Raw genomic sequence first — 18,354 nt, 5'->3', positions numbered from 1 at the left:
TGCTCATCTTTTCAGTCTGTCTTTATTAGCTGCTTGTGAGAGGAGGCATTGCAGATTCCAGGCACTGAGCGGTCCCAGCCACCAGGGTAGGAAAAAGGACTATTTGCCTCATCTCGTTATTTATTCCCTGAATTCCAGGGAACTGCAGGGATTCCTCAGGGGTCAGGATAAAGGAGAGGGAGACCAATGCTGGCTCACAGCACATGCATACAAAAATTCATACGTCCATGGGTGTCCACGCCTATGCGTGGGTATGTAACTAACTATGGAACTGCATATATGCAAGGAGCCCGTTCTGTCATGCCATGTGGGTCCCTGCTGCAAGCTTAGTCAGCAGACTCTCAAGGGGTCTTTCTTTGAGCCTCAGGCTGACACCCCTCTACTCCAGTGAGCGGGTGAGGAAGCATGAATACAAGCAAGAGGAGGAAAATATTTTTAGAACCGTGCCCTGCTCATTAAAACCTGGAATCACCTTAGCAGGGTTCTAGAATGTTGGTTCATTGTAATAGGCTGTAGCTTGATGAATTTTAGAGGTGGGCCTTTATCATCAGGAAAAACAAAACACTGTTGGCTTAAAAATCTGTTGAAATCTGGCAAATGATCGGTAGTTTTCGGATGGGATAGTAATGGCAGTGTGAGTTTCTTATGCATACCTCACCCTCCGCATTGTTATAAACATAATTCCACAACTAATTACTTAGAGCTACAGGATAGACAACACTAAGCAATGTGTATAACAAGCAATTTTGGGCAGTGGGAGTAAGCTGTTCCAAAATGGACATGAGCAGCTTATATTATGAAAATATAACTACTATAAAGATACACGTTTTAAGGCTTCATTAAGAAAATCATTCTAAGACTGTAAGGGTACTTAAACTGCTACTCTGGTTCTAAATAGGAATCCCCCCAAACTATCTCATTCACTGAGGAATGCCCCTGAATGCCCCTGAACTCTTGTTTATAGACAATTTTCCAGTTTTTGGAAGAAAGATGTTAATTTTTAAGGGTAACTCATTTCTTCAGTCTAATGAAAGTGTGCATTATTTTCACAATTAAGACTCATTGTAATGTGTTGTTAATGCATATGCAGTGCCCAGCACAGTACATGCAACACAGCAGAGTCCTTGTCTGACCTGTTCACTACTGTGTGCCCAGCATGAGCACTGCAGTGTATTGCACATTATGGTTATTTAAGAAAAATTTGTCAAGTAAATCGATGAACTGGCTCCTCTAAGAACAATGGGAAACTGTTTTCACATAGAAAATTTGTCAAGGGTTAAGGAGTCAGAATCTGGATAAACACAGCCCGCATACTTACATGGTCACACTGAAGTAGAAGGTGTAGGTTCAGCATAAGAGCAGCGACTCTGGTATTGCCTCAGTGCAAATGCTAGCTCTGCCACTTACCACTTCTGGAAGCCTGGGCATGATGCTTCAACTCTTTCTGCCTTAGTTTCATCACCAGGAAAATTGAGATAATACTAGTACCTAATTTACAAGGTGGCTATAAGGATTAAATGATGCTAAGCTTATTATGTCTGGCACATTTAGTAAAATTTAATTTCTAGGCATAAATGTATCTAACCTACCTCAAGTAACTCAGGGCATTTCAACAGCCATCACCAGTCACTTTCTTCTCATTTTATTGCTTACAAAATGATTCTGGTTGAACCCATATTTTTGTAACTGTGCAATTTTTTTTATAGATTTGTGCACATTCTGTCTTCTCCTTCAAGTGCTCTCCATCTCAGGAATAAGATGTTATATTCCTTCAGAATTCTAATATCCCCTAATATTTGTCTGTTTTAGATGGTGAAAGAATGTTGTTGACTGATTCATGGTTGACTAACCACCCAGTGCTGAAATTCAAAGTTAATATTGAATCTTAACACATGTTATAAGGATACCAGTATTAAATTCACCTTCCATGAATATTTGAGCAGACTAGATATTCATAGAAGTGGTTCAGGGTGGATGAAAGAGCATGTGAGTTATGTGCCCTTGGGCTAATTCCTTTACCTTCCTAAGCCTGAGCTTCTTTGGGGGCAAAAATGAAGTATTTTTTTTTAACCTTTGGGCTTATTTTGGCAATTAAATGAGAATATGTGAGCTGCCTGGTCCAAAGTAGGCACTTATTTAGGTGTTTCTTCACTTTATTTTCTATTAAGTCATTTAAGCTAATTCTTTTCCAAAATGTATCTTTCCAGCTGCAAAGAATCCCTTGGAATCATGCCTCAATTTTTACTTGCTTCTGACTCTTTCTAGATGAAAAAAGCACTACTGATATTTGATCCTTTACAATCCTGCCTGAATCCTTAATTTCATTCTTAGGTACATCACTGTGCTTTGAAATGTATTATAGCTGTCAGTCTTAGCAAAACACTGTCTTGTCCTTCAAACTGTGCCTATCTCAGCTGCTACCAGCGTGAATAATCTAGGTTAAAAATGTGGAATTTATAATTTTTATTTTCCAATTTCTCATCATTCAAATTATAGTTAGATGTGCATGACTTAACCACTCTCACTCCTACCTTGTTTCTCCACCATAAAACATGAACATGGTAAACGTTAAGACAAATCTTGGGAGGAACATTTATCAATTCCAACACCTCTCCTCTCTCCACCCCAATACTATATGCTCTAGTAAGAACTAGTAAGGTGCTCGACTAGCATGGGATGATATAGTCCTCGTCCATATGGTTTATAATTCTTCTTCCACGGACAGAAGATGGACATACAAAAAGTCAAGGTGGAGGGGATCTTTATCTTGGTAAGAAGTACAAAGACAAACTGAATAGTCCTTGGATGGGCGAGGATTGAATATTTCTTGATGGCTTAGATAAGTGAATGTATTCTCCCTATTTAACTTTGAAAACCTAAGGTGTCTGCTAGAAGAGTGCAGAACATCTGTACCTGGCTCCTCAAGATTATTATCAACTGGGTCCTATACAACAAATATTTTATTGTTGAAAGAGCTAGATTGAGATTTTCCTCTAAGGGCCAAGGATTTGACTTTCATTGATTTATAGACATAGTGTTGGTAGCAAAGACATACCTGAGCATTTAAAAAAAAAAAAAATACAGAATGTTAAATGTTGGTTTCCATGTGTTTCAGGTAAATAGTGCATAAGCCCAGACATTCTCCTGAAATGTTCTCATTCCGTATGCAAAAACAGAGAAAAAAAATTATAGCTGAGATAGTGGAATATGAAGGATTGAGACAGTTTTACATAAGACAAACTAGGGAAGCATCTTCAAAAGAATAGATTTCTCCTTTAAACAACAACAAGAACAACAGCAACAACAAAACCTATACTCACAATGCCAAACCTGAGCTAGACTAGTTAAGGAGATTCAAGGGTGCGCAAAGATAGATGAGTTTGAACTAATGCAGAACTTTAAATATTAACATATAGGTTGGTGGAAGATCTCATGAGGATAAATTTGGAAAGAGATTTTTTTTTTTAATAGGCCAGGTAACTGCTTCCAGAATAAGTAAGAGTATCTGGTATTTTATTCTAAAATTATCTCAAAGCCTACAAAAGGCAGTGTCTAGCAGCTTATTATTGGACTGAATCTGGGGAATGAACAAATACACTAATCTACTAACTCCCAGACTACTTGATATGAGGAATGCCCCTGAAGCTTGAATAAGAGAAATAAGATGTAGAATCTGGTTAACTCAAGAAATGTTGTGCTTAAAGACATTCACATAAATTCAAAGATACAAAATTCTGAAAGGCAAATTTGAAAAGGTAGGAATATTTGGGATTACACCCTTGACCTCTTCTTATTGATACCGTACGGTACGAGATCCTCACAAAATGATTTCCAGTGTTTAATTTAGGACATAGCTGCTTTCTTAAGCAAACAGGAAGCAAAACAGCTAGGGTAGTAATTGGAGTGTCTGTCTTTGAATTTCCAGTTGTTATGGGATGTTTAATTCAAAGGCCAGATGCTTCTGACCTGGACAAGTTGTACTTATCTTGGGACCACTGAGATGTCTTTCAAATGCCTTACTCTGTGTCTGTATTATAGCTTATTCTGTTCTACATTTCCAGTATTTTAAGTTTTCACTTTTAACACAGTAATCACAAACAAAAAGTATATTTTATTAGAGAATCCAGTTATATTTCACCGAGGGTACAGATATGAAATTAATGGACCAGGTGAAAAGAGCTAAAATAACATAAACTATTAAGGCTGGGAAAGAAATGAAATACTTAACTGGTATGTAAGGGAACACTCCTATGTGAACATAACATTTTTAAATTATTAAGTTAGCAAAAGTTAATTGGAACATACCATAATGTTTACTGTGTAAACCTGGCAATTACTTTGTCTGAGTCTCAGTTTGCTCATCTCTAAAATTGGGTGAATGAATCTTAACTATGCAAAGATATTGAAAGGCTTATATTTATAAAATGCTTCATAAATAGCAAAGCATTGGGAAGATCTGCATTAGAAAATATGTGATCAGGAAAAGAGAATGCCTAATCTAAGTAGGTGCTCTGTTTTCTTCCCATCAGTGGGTTCCAGCTCACAAAAACTCAGATTCATCACTGCCTGGTCTGTTTCCACATCTGTGAATACTGGATTGTTTACTATATGTTTTCATCATTAAAATACACATTGTTAAGTATAAATCCATGAGTCTATAAAATCAGAGATGTTTCAAAATATTCAAATTCCCTGAGAATAACTTTAAACAATTACTAATAAAAGTACATAAGAGTGTGTCAGTGAAATATGGTGGTTAAATGCAAGGATTGGGGATTCAACAGATCTGAGTTTGTATCTTTGCTGTGTAGAATCGTGACTGTGGGACTTGACCAGGTCATTTCAGTTTCTCAGTGTCTACAGTGTCCTAAAATGAGGCTAATGTTTCCTACTTCACCGAAATGCTGTACAGAGCCTAGGCCATTCTTGATAGCCACTGATCATGACTGCAATTGTTATTCATCACCACACTGGTATAATTCTGCCACTGCTGGATCAGCAAACCTTTCATTGATCTATTTGAAATTGTGGCAGCATTCCTACAGAAGTGTTTTTGTAACTTCACATTTCTCGAAGACACTTGAAAGTCACTATTTGTATTATGATAAATGAGGACCACTCTAAACTAAATCACACGTCCTGTTAATACTTTGAGAAACAAAAGTTCTTTAGCAGTGATACAGAACACACGGGGCAACTAAGCTGATGACAGCTGCAGGTTCTTTGTCAAAGCTTCAGACTGTGAATGCTCATCAGTATTTGCCTGGTTGTCCTTCAGTATCTTGCACTAGGTAAATGACTGAAATAAAAATATGGCAGAAACTAGGCACTCAAAATCATTCTTTATGTTAACACTTGGACCATAATCAACTATTAATTTTCATCTTTAAAAACTGGGATCAAGAGCAGATGAACGAATCAAGGTTCATAATCTTGATTAATGAAAACCTGATTTATTCATAACTGGACCCCCTGCCACACTGGAAGCCTCAATTAAATGGAGAAGATTTAATAGTATTCTGCACACCACTTTTTGGAAGTTTGGTATAACCAAAACTAATGCTGTTATACCTCTTCAGTAAAGTGGAGATAGTTGTGAGGATCAGAAATTTGTGAGTAAAATAGCACTCCCCTCCTTTCTGATGTATAGTAGTCACTAAATAGTCTTGTTTAAAGAAAAATAAACATATATCAGACACTTTTTTACAAAAGGCACAGAGTTTACCCTGCCATCAGCACTTAAAAAAAATCAATCTTCTACATCTTGTTCTGCTACAGTAATGAACAGTAAGAACTGAGCGTTAGAATAATGACCCCTATGTCAGACCATCAAAGATAAAGGCAGTATATTCAGCATGTTTTGATTACTAATTTAAGAGTCCTGACAGAAAAGAGGGTTTCTATTAATAAAAGCTGTAGTTCCCCAGGAAACCCTCTTTTATGAGACTTTTATGAAGTTAATTGAGTTTTTACTATTTGTGTTCTGCTCTCTTTACTAGAGATCTATATAAGCCTAAAGATGTATTAAAGCAAGTCATCAGTGACTAAAAAAAAAGTGGAAATATTTTGTACTTATCCATTAATTAAACATGTAAAGCATCATTACACATGAAAGCATTGGTTATAATGGTTGATTGATAAAATAATGAAATGTCTTTAGAAATACTGATACAATAACAGTGATACTCAGAAAAGTAAACAAAACAATATTCACAGTGATATGCTTCTCTTCCAAATACTTCCCCCGACTTTCTTTCAAAATGATTTTGTTTAATTTCACAGTGGTATAGTATATAAATACTTATTGTTAATTATTATTATTTTTGGGAAAGAATCTTGCTCTGTAACCCAGGCTGGAGTGCAGTGGTGTGATCATGGCTCACTGCAGCCTTGACCTCCTGGGCCCAAGCCATCTTCCTACCTCTGTCTCCTGAGTAGCTGGTAGCAGATATGCACCACTACACCTGGCTTATTTTTTGACGTTTTTGTAGAAAGACCTACACCTGGCTTATTTTTTGACGTTTGTGTAGAGAGTACGTCTGACTCTGTTGCCCAGGCTATTCTTGAGCTCAAGCTCAAGAACTGTTCTGAGTTCAAGCTATCCTCCTGCCTTGGCCTCTCAAAGTGCTAGGATTACAAGTGTGAGCCACTGCATTTGGCCTAAATAATTGTATCTATATATATTTTTTGAGGTGGAGTTTTGCTCTTATCGCCCAGAATGGAGTGCAGTGGCGTGATCTTGGCTCACTGCAACCTCCACTTCCCAGGTTCAAGTGATTCTCCTGCCTCAGCCTCCTGAGTAGCTGGGATTACAGGCGCACACCACTACACCTGGCTGATTTTTCTCTTTTTTTTTGTATTTTTTAGTAGAGATGGGGTTTCACCAGATTGGTCAGGTTAGTCTTGAACTCCTGATTTCAGGTGATCCACCCACCTCAGCCTCCCTAAGTGCTGGGATTACAAGTGTGAGCCACCATGCCAGGCCAATAATTATTATGTTTTTAAAGTTAAAATGTTCCATGACTTAGTATCTTCCAGTTCGACAATTAAGATGTTATTTTCTTTCCTTAATGAAAATTACATCCCTTGCTTATAGTTGTAAACTCTTGGGGAGAATATAGACCCATAATTTGGTAATCCATTCAAGTATGATGAAATTTAGGGCAGAGTTTTCACCATCACCAAAATAGCATTCTGAAAATCATCTGAAATTTTTATGGAAAAACGCCCTTGAGACAATTGCTGCAATTCGTCCACTTTTTCATTCGTCATGACAGAATACCTCATTCAAAGCAGATGATTAGGAAACTAGACAGAGCATGAAGGAAGGTCTGTTTTTCCTAAGTCTGTTATCATTCTCAAAGACAAGAAGAGCCAGAAGTGAACCTTGGATTGAGCTACAATTTGAATCCCATTCATCTTAAACTAAGAAACCAGTCCTCAAGTAATTAACTAATTGTCTGAGGTCAGGTAACTACAGAGCAAGGAAGAGAACCTCTTGGTTTTCTAATTTCCAGTTTACTTTATTACTGTTATTATTTTCAGCAAGACAAAGTCATGTTTTTATCATAATCAAGTAGCTTAGTTCTTTGGACTGAGTGTATCTGTATCTATTATATTTAACTCTGTCTAAATGACTTTGTATGAGAAAGGATTCCAAGCATGTCCTATATCTAGGTTCTCTGAATCTTAGTCCAGATGTTCTTCTACTGTAAAATATTGCTTCTTGGCCAGGTGATGTGCCTCACACCTGAAGTCCCAGCACTTTGGGAGGCAGAGGAAGAAAGATCACTTCAGCCCAGGAGTTTGATGCCATCCTGGGCAACATAGCAAGACCTCATTTCTATAAAAAATAAAAATAAAAATAATTAGCTGGGCATGGAAGTGTGTGTCTATAGTCTCAGATACTCTGGAGGCTGAGGCGGGAGGATCGCTTGAGTCCCAGGAGGTTGAATGCAGTAAGCCATGATCGTGCCACTGCATTCCAGCCTGGGTGACAGAGTGAGATATTGTCTCAAAAAAAAAAAAAAAAAAAAAAAAAAAAGCTTCTTTATGTATCTACCTCCTAATTAACATAAATGTTCAGGAATAAAAGTTTATGCGGGAAATTTCAGTTTGCATAAGGGGCCTAACAACGTGTGTTTTTGGTTGAGAGAAATAAATGAGAGAACATATACAAATATACTTTGTAACTTGTGTTACAAAGGAATCTGCCACAGGTGTATTTGCAGTTTCACTTTTAAGCCTTGTTAACTTTTAGGAAACATGTCGCTAATGGTGGCATTTCAGGGATGTGGCAAAGTGAATTTGGGGCAAAGTGGACAAAATACATGATAAGCACAGGACTTTCATGTGCTGTTACAGCATGCAGTACAGAGACCTCAAGAAATTTCAAGCTCGAGTCTGCAGACTTTTAAACCTAACATATTTGTAATTCTACAAAAGCATAAAATTACTCTTTTGGAAATAGAAATGGAAGTTACTCCTGAGTGATACAGAGTTTTCATTTTGGTGTTCAGTGGACCTGCAGATGAGGCTGTAGGTTTGAAGAGTAGGTGCCCCTATATCTCTTTAATATTTGATAATCTGTCTTGGTTACCTAACCAGGAGATTAGAGGAGAATTGGGTGTAGACACGTGTATCAGTCTCCTCAAGCTGCCATAACAACAGACTGTAAACAACATAAATTTATTCTCTCATACTTGTGAACACTGGGCGTCCAAGACAAAGATACCCATCAGAATTGGTTTCTGGTGAGGCCTCGTTTTCTGGCTTGTGGATGGCTGCCTTCTTGCCCTGTCCTCACATGGTCTTTCCCTCTGTGTGTGCACAGAGAGACATTGATTTCTGCTGTTGCTGCTGCTTATAAGGACACCAGTTGAACCTGATTAGGGCCCCACCCTTATTTCCTCATTTAACCTTAAATTACCTCCTTAAAAACCCTGTCTCCAAATACCATTACGTTGGAAGTTAGGGCTTCAACACATGAATTTAGGGGGATACAATTTAGTTTATAACAGCTTCTGGAGTAGCTTAGACTCTACTTGGGAGGGTGTTACACACTAAATTCTACTTAAAAGAACCCACAGCTCTCCTAAGTCAACATCTTGGGATGTTTTATTAGGTTGAACCATGTGAAGTTGCCATTTCTTTAGGTGAAAAAGACTTGCTCACTGACAACTTTAATTGCATCAGTCTATACAAGGTCATGTAGGTATGCTTTATTGCTGAACCATCTAGGTGATCTCATAAATTATAACATTGAGAAATAAATCATATGTACTCATTTTTAATGATGTCATGCCTCCCAATCTGACAGATTTGAACTCTTTAAAGTTAAGTGTGAGACAAAGTTAATTTTTATTACCTCATTATAAAAGTCAAAAAGCATGAATTAAAACCAAATTAATGGCACATAACTTTAATGATTTATTTGGCAAAATAACTCCACTAAAACCCTTTTCAATGTGATTTTCATACTATACATATTGATAATGAAGGTCACTCTTACTCACTTACATATAGCCAGAAGTAGGAAATGGCAAAATATGAGGAGTTTGGAATAAGCACACTCATATTTTTTATCTTTGGATTAGAAATTTAATTGCATCTTCTTGTTATACTGATAAAGTCATATGCTATGCTTCAGGAATTGCAACAAGTCAATTACTGACAAGTGATGCGGTCCAGTATCAACTGAGATAAGGATGCTTAGAAATCAGCTTCATCAGAAGACTTTCCTAATGCTGTCTGGACCACCCAAGCCTTTTTTGCACTTAAGTTTTGCTTCCTTCTTTCTCGTTGGATATGACTGCATGAAAAGGAACAGATAAAACTTGCCTCAATCATTTATCAGCATCAGATTAAATGGTGTCACCAGTTCTGCTGGTTATATTTCAAACAGATGTACCAAATTCCTACCCTCTGGGAACTCACTCCGTAAGATAACCTTGTACTAGAAAGTCATGCTACCTAGTGTTTTGCACTTGTGTAGAAACCCACTTAAGAATTTATGATATGCAAAGATCTCTATTATGCATAGTACTATAGATTATCTCTGGTCTGTTAACAAAATCATTCATAAAAACGTCAGTATTAAGAGTTTCCACACCTATAAGTCAGGATGATGACAATTTCTAAACATATACCAGGCTACCTCAACTTTATGATAGATGGGAGGAAAGATAGACATGTTTGGCTATTTACTCTGTGCCAGACACTTTACATGCTTTAATTTTATATAATTATTTTGAAAATCATATGAAAGTAATATCATTACTCTCTGCTTTGCAAATTTTGAGGGTTCGAGTACTTTCCTACTTGCCCACAATTCATAAGTAGCAGAATTGATGTTTGAATCTAGATCTGGCTAGTTCCCAAGGTATTTCTATTGCATCATATTGACAATTTTTAATATGTTATACCAATTCCAAAAATACCATTATATGTATTCAACAATATATTTGAGTAAACAAGCTGTGATAGATCCATATAACAGAATACTAATGAACAATAAAAGAAAAAAAAACTCCGTAATTTGGATGAATCTCAAAGACATTATACTTCAGGAAGGAAGCCAGTCTCAAAAGGTTATGTAGTGTACTGTTCTGTTTTTATATCATTCTTAAAAAGACACATCTGTAGTGACAGAGAGCAAATCGGTGGTTCCCAGGGCTTTGGCGTGACTATGAAAGAATATCATGAGGAAGTTCTTTGGACTGATGGAACTGTCTTGCATCCTGATTGTTATAGTGATGATCTGAACTATATGTATATTATAATACATAGACCTGTATACCAAAAACATCAAGGAAAAAGAAATATCTGAAACATGGAAAAAGAAGAAAGGATGACAGTATACTAAAGCTTCCAATATTTTTATAGTTTTATTTTTACACAGAAGGTGACGTGTTTTCTGAGAGTCTTTAGTCCCATATGGACAGGTACATATTCTGAGGTATCTGCGTTTGGAAGATGATAAAACATGATGCTTAGGAATAATGGAGACTGACATGTAACAGTCTTTTGAAGTTGGTATGTACTGTGTTTATCCTAAGGAGTATGGTGGACACCTCAGTCAACAAATCAATGCATTAAGAGCAGATTCCATCCAGAAGCCAGAGAGAACTTAGATAAGTCCTTAAATCCCATAGTTCCTTCCCAGGATAGCCAGTGGGTGGCAAGTATAGGCACCCTGTCTCGGTGATTAGGGAGACTGTACCGATTCCTATGGAGAACTAGGGGACTAGGAAAGAGGCATTGGAGGGGAACAAAACACATTTGTGTCAATCGAACTTAGAAAGTGGAGTTTGGCAGGATGCTGGGGCTGATGGGGGGGGTAGAGTGCCAGAATCCAATCTGGCCATATCAGATAGTAGGTCACCCTCTGACCACATCCACTGACCACGTCCACTACCTGAATCTAACAGCTTATTCAGAATTAGCTTAGGAACTTGCATCTTTAAAGGTTAATGACGGAGGCTTGGGGGAAAGAGCTGGCTCTTTAAGTGGTTTACTTGTAGCTTCATAGGGTTATTGAACCTTCCCAAGGGTTCAGGAATGCTATTAAATGAGTTCATATATGTGAAGAGTACTATAAACATTAGGGTACCACACAGGAGTTAGTCATTATTAACCTTGAAATTGGGAGACTGACTCAATGGAATATAGTTAACTAAAGGATTAACATCTGTAAGGTAACCAAAATACCAAATGCTCAGTCTTTCAAGTTTTTACACATGCATTTCAGGTAAACATAATCCATATGTGCTTGTACATTGTGTAAATATTCATATTGCATATTAGCAAACACATATAAATGAGTTGAAAATTGTGACTTACTCAGTAAAACCATAGCAGCCCATCTTGATTAGAAGATTACCCTTTCAGAAAAACCATTAAAATGCAAATATATTAAATAAATCAAATTTGGGGGGTTCAAATTTTCTGGGGACATACAATCTTTTAGCAATATTGCATCTCTACAAAATTTCCATCTGAATTGTACTAATGATGTGCAGACTGAGAGTGCAATGAAAGAAAAATGTCTAAGACTATGGGCTTTAGCTGTACCAGATGTTATATGTTCTGACAACTAAATCAAAAGCAGATGGATAAAAAAAATCTTTGCACATACTTTATATATATTTGCTAGGAGAGATACACTCTATAATAAGTAATTCACAGGGAAAATAAAATAAGTGTGTATTATTTTTAATGAAAACAATTCACGTATATCAAAACATTAAGTATATTTACAGCATTATGCTAATATTTTTATGAGGCACACTGAGTAAAGGCCTGAGTTCTGTTTTAACAATGACTTTTTCAGGCAAAGCCCCTCTCCACCCAACTGATTCACAAATGTTATATTCAGAGATGTATGTTCTGACAACATAATCAAAAGAAGATTGATAAAAAATCTTTGCACATACTTTTTATATATATGTTAGGAGAGATATACCCTATAATAAATAATTCACAGGGGAAATAAAAAAGTGTATGTTATTTTTGACTAACATAATCATATATATCAAAATATTAAGCATATTTACAATATTATGCCAATATTTTTTACGAGGCATACTGAGTAAACGCCTGAGTTCTGTTTTAACAATGACTTTCTCAGGCGAAGCTCTGCTCCATTCAACTGATTCACAAGGGACACTGAGGAGGTCACCTTTGATGTATCTGTGGCTACCAGGCTTCTCAAATGAAAACGACGATTTAGGCTGAGATAGTAAACAGCTATTTTGTCATCATCAGTGTCTTGTTTTGCTGAATGCTTAGTCTTATCCTTTTGAAGTCATCCAAGCAGGACTGCTCAAAGCCACTCTCTGAGATAACCCACTACAGAGGAAGTCTGACAGACGCTCAAAACACTAGTTGTTGTCTTGTTGTATTCTGTGACTTCACCTTTTTTAACCCTGACAGCGCTCCCAAACTTTGCTGCTCATTGAAATCGCCTGAGGAAATTTAAAACTCGTGCTGCCCAGGTCACACCCTATTCCAATGAAATCAGAATGTATGTGGGTGGGAGCTAGGTAGTCACAGTTTTTAATAATCCCCAGGTGATTGCAATATGTAGCAAAGTTTGGGAACCACTGCTTTATGGCCAATCTGATATGGAGTATAGTGCCTGACACAGCCAGCACAGCACTTGTATTTGCAGAATAAATCAAAGAATCTAGCCTCAGGATAAAAAGCCTAGCTGTTGCAAACTTCTAGTCCTGCACCCATTCTTGCTGTAATTTCCCCAACATTCAATCTCTCAGACAATTTGTATGCAAATGTTAAACCTCATTAAATATGGATATTCAAATGAAAATAATAACACTATATTACTTTTAAATTATTGGATTACTAAAGATATATGCAATGATAAAAACCCATGTGAGTGAGATTGTGCTGAGATGAATATTTTCATGCACTATTTGTAGTACAGCCTTGTTGGAAAGCTATTTAGTGATAGTGACAAAAACTGGCTTCTTGACCCAGTAAGTCTATATTTTTAAATCTGTCCTAAGAAAATAATTGGGACCTATGAAATTAAATTATGGTTTAACCACACTATTTACATCATAATGAAATGGATAAATTTTAATGTCCAGAAACAGAGCATGGTTGAATAAATTGTGGAATGGCAACTCAGTAGTAGATCATGAAGCAACTAAAAATATTACCAAAAAAAACTTCTTTTTTTTTAAATTTATTTTTTATTATTATTATACTTTAAGTTCTAGGGTACATGTGCATAACGTGCAGGTTTGTTACATATGTATACTTGTGCCATGTTGGTGTGCTGCACCCATCAACTCGTCAGCACCCATCAACTCGTCATTTACATCAGGTGTAACTCCCAATGCAATCCCTCCCCCCTCCCCGCTCCCCATGATAGGCCCCGGTGTGTGATGTTCCCCTTCCCGAGTCCAAGTGATCTCATTCTTAGCAAACTATCACAAGAACAGAAAACCAAACACCTCATGTTCTCACTCATAGGTGGGAACTGAACAAAAAAACTTCTAAGAACACTGAATGAAAATCTTTTATAAGAATTAGAATTAGACTTTTATTCTCTTTTTCTTTTTCTCTATTTTCCACATCTTTCTTTAGAAAAAAAAAACACATTCATAGTGGAAAAACATAACAAAATGATATTGCTAAGAAGATCATAATATAGGTCTAAATTGACATTTGAAGCCAAGATGATGGTGCCTAAAATAGGAAATACATTGCGTTTTGCAAGGGATTTCTGCCTGTGAAAGGCCCAGTCTTGTTTAGCTCTGTCACAATTACACAAGTACTATCGGGGTTTAGGGGCAGTGCCCTCATGCAATGATCTGGATTGGTTAGGGAACATTTCACAGAGAAGGGAGGATTTAAGTGGAATCATAAATAGGTTTGAATTTTAGTAAGAGGAAAGATTTTGGCAGGAGTCTCAAAACCTCAAAACTTTGAATAAAGAAATGAAAGGCAGAAGTGAGATAGATGTGTTTGCAGGCAAGTGGAAGATTGACTTAGCCAAACCAATCAGTGTTAGGAAGAAGTGGAAAACTGTTTTCGACAAGGAGACCGAACCCAGAGACTGCTAGAAAGCTTTAGCAGAACAGATCTAATAGTTTGGGCTGTATCCTAAAAATAATGGGAAGCCATCTAAACTATTTGATCAGGAAACAGATAAGATTAAAACAGCACCCCGTGATGATTATGTGGACATTGGTATGTATAATAATTCACAAAGTGAAGGGATAGGGGGCACACCTACAATCAATTGGGAAGCAAAGGCAGTGATCCAAAAATGCAGAAGTGATCTTTTGAAAATTCAGTCTGATCAGGTCACCCCTTTGTTTAATCGTGTTGATAACTTTCTTTTATTTCAAAATAAAGAAAATACTTCTTAACATGTTGTTCAAGGCTCTACATAGCCTCTCCCTACCTCTCCAGTTTTCTGACTCTGTAGCGTGTTCTCCCAAATCAGCACTTAGCTTCTTGCAACCTCTCTTCACCATGCTACCTCCAATTCTAAGGCATCTGCACATGTGGAGTGTGACCTAGAGTGTTCTGCTCTGCTTTCTTTGTCTAATTAACTCCTACTCATACTTTACATTTCAACTTGAGTGTCACTTCCCAGAGAAGTTGTTTCCCACCTCCCTAATCTTCTGATTATAGGCTCACATAGCACTCAGTGTCTTTGAGACATTGCAGTTGTCTGTGTTGAGTCTATACATTTGTTTGGGCTACTATTTGATACCTCTTCATTCTAAGCCCCATGAAGGATGAAATGATGTACCTTTCTTTTGTATCCCCACTGCCTAAAAAATGTTCTGACATTTGGTATGTCCTTAATCAATAGCTGTTAAATGAATGCATGACAAATGAAAAGTGGAATAGGATGGCAGAAGTACAAATTGGAGAGAAAGGAAAAACACGAGACATGTTTTAAAAGAAGAACCAATAGAACAAAGAAGAGTGATGAATAAAAGATGATGCGAATGATGATTACTGAAGAGTCATAGTGCCACTGACCAAAACAGAGGGGAGCATGGGGTAGGGGATGGAGAGAGAGGGAAGGCAGTTTTAATAATGGAAAGTTTAGACACACATAATGACTTGGAGATACAGACTTAGGAATTATTTACATAAAATGATGATCAAAACATAAAAATGGAGAATATCCCACCCTGTGTATGTACACATGGCTTCATATTTCCTTGTGGAGAGAGTACTAGAGTCCTATTCATGGTGTCTTCCTCATTCTGCCCAAGTGGGAGCAGTGATTTACCTTATTGGGAGTGACAGTGACATACATTGGTTCACATTTTTCCACTAGACAAATGTTATTTACTTAAAAGATGAAAGATCCAGAGATATGTCCTCTCTTTTTGTGGGGAGGCAGCAATTCTGAGTATATATGTCTGCCCCACAGATCTATTTTGTCTCCTTGAGTAGTTTCTTTCCATCTTGGAGCTTGGACTAAGAGGGGAGGCAGAGGATGTTAACATTCCTTTTTAGTCACGGGTCTAAAGAAATAGTTAATATAACTTTGCTGATCTGCTATGTCTAATTTTGTAATTAGTTTAAAATTATTTGGTAGGCCTGGTACAGTGGCTCATGCTTAAAATCCCAGCACTTTGGGAGGCCCTCGTGGGGGGTCTCTTGAGACCAAGAATTCAAGACCAGCCTGGGTAACATAATGAGACCCTGTCTCTACAAAAAGTATTTTTGAAAAATTATTGGGCATAGTGGTGTACGCCTGTAACTCATGCCTGACCTGAAGATGAAAGTCAGGCCTAAAGTGTACCATCTCCAGGACACATGTCCTGCCCTCCCTTGCCTCCGTCTGCTCCCCATACCACCCCTTTTTATTCCCTTTTCCTTTGGAAAAAATAGCAAGAATACACACAGTTTTATTTTTATTTTTTAGCAGCTAAAATATCTTATGAATATGACTCCTTTTAAAAGAATCTTATGTCAGAACAACTAAAGTTATGCCAACCTCACCGATTGATCCAATGCCATGTTTTGAGACTGAAATAAGTCACGGGCACTTCAAATCAGCATAGCATGGGAAAAAGGCAAAGGAGAAAATTAATTTCACGAAGTTTTTCATGTGGTCTAGCACTTGTCAGTGAAAATTAAGAATGTGTTATGCGCCCTACCTTTTTTTTTGATGAGAAAATGTTAAAATGTTTCAAATATGCAGGAAACAAAAGGCAAAAGCAATATAATCATTGACAAGGTTACATATAAAACATTTTATTTATTAATGATAAAGTTATATGTAACTTTATCTGAAAACAAACACTATTTCCTCTTTAATTTAGCTCTGTTATCAAAATCTTTCTTTTAAATCATAGAGTAAGTTACATTAGTTTATTATAAGTTATATTAGTTTATTATAAGTTATATTAGTTTCATATAAAACCTTTATATTGAATAATGATTTTCTTCAAGCAATTTGAAGCACAGAAAAATAAACTGTATTAACAATGAACTTTCATTTGTTTTTATTTTTAAAAATAAGAAAATTGAGTTATAAAAGGAGTAAGATAATTCAACAATTTCCCTGTAATCAATGAGTTAGTCTCAATTGAAAATGAGTTTCTTAAAATTCATAAAAAGATTGAAATCCATAAAATAATGAATAAACAGTCATAGTGGGGTGCCGATTACTTTCAGGACGTGATAATAAGAGCTATAACTTATATGTCTCTTACATGGGAGGTACTGTACTAATCAACCTATTTTTTGTACTATTATTAGGAAACATTTCAAACCTTCAGAAAAATACAGAAATAATGTCTTAAAAGAATCCCAGTGACATCCCATAACTAAGTGATGTTAGTTCGGATGTTTATCCCTTCCAAATCTCATATTGCAATGTGACTGCCAATATTGGAGGTAGGGCCTTGTGGGAGGAGATTGGATCATGGCGGCAGCTCCTTCATTAATGGTTTAGCACCATCCCCTTGGTGATAAGTGAGTCCTCCTTCAGGTAATTCATGGAAGATCTGATTGTTTAAAAGAGTCTAAGGCCTCCCTCTGTCATATTCTTGCTCCTTCTTTTGCAATGTGATATGCTGGTGCCCCTTTGCCTTCCACCATAATTATAAGCTTCCTAAGCCTCTCATCAGAAGCAGATGCTGACACTATGCTTCCTGTACAGCCTGTAGAACTGTGAGCCAAAATATGCTTTTTTTCCTTATATATTACCCCCACTCAGGTATTTATTTATAGCGACTCAGAAATATACTAATACAGTATTTTTAACAACTCTGCTTAAAAAGTCATGGAAACTTTCCAAAATGTATATAATTAGAGAAGAGTATAATAAGCTCTCGTGTTCTTACTGCCCACCTTTGATAATCATCATGTTATAATCAATCTTGCTTTATCTTTACTCTCATTCTCCGTTTCCCCCAGATTATTTGGAAGCAAATCCCCAACCTGTCATGTCATCCACAAATAGTTCAGTATATATTAATTAATCCACAAATAATTCAGTATATATGCAATGTAAGCATATATGTATACATATGCTTTTAAAAAATAAAAATAAAATAATGACTAACTATTAAATATTCAATATCCAGTCAGTATTCACATTTCCCCATTGTCTCTTTTCTAAATAGGTTCTTCAAATAAAGAACCAAATAAGGTTCAGATTTTGCAATTTCGTTATTAATTTATAGGTTCCTCTTCCACATGTTTTTCCCTTGCAATTTATTTTAAACATTAATCATTTAAGCCATAGAGTTGCCTGTAATCTCAGCACTGTGCGAGGCCAAGGCAGGTGGATGACTTGAGCCCAGGGGCTTTAAGACCAGCCAGGGCAACATGGTATAACCCCATCTC

Source organism: Macaca mulatta, chromosome 1, assembly GCF_049350105.2.
Source record: "Macaca mulatta isolate MMU2019108-1 chromosome 1, T2T-MMU8v2.0, whole genome shotgun sequence".
Classification (NCBI taxonomy): domain Eukaryota; kingdom Metazoa; phylum Chordata; class Mammalia; order Primates; family Cercopithecidae; genus Macaca; species Macaca mulatta.
The sequence above is the reverse complement of the archived record's forward strand: the minus strand, read 5'-3'. Positions refer to the sequence as shown.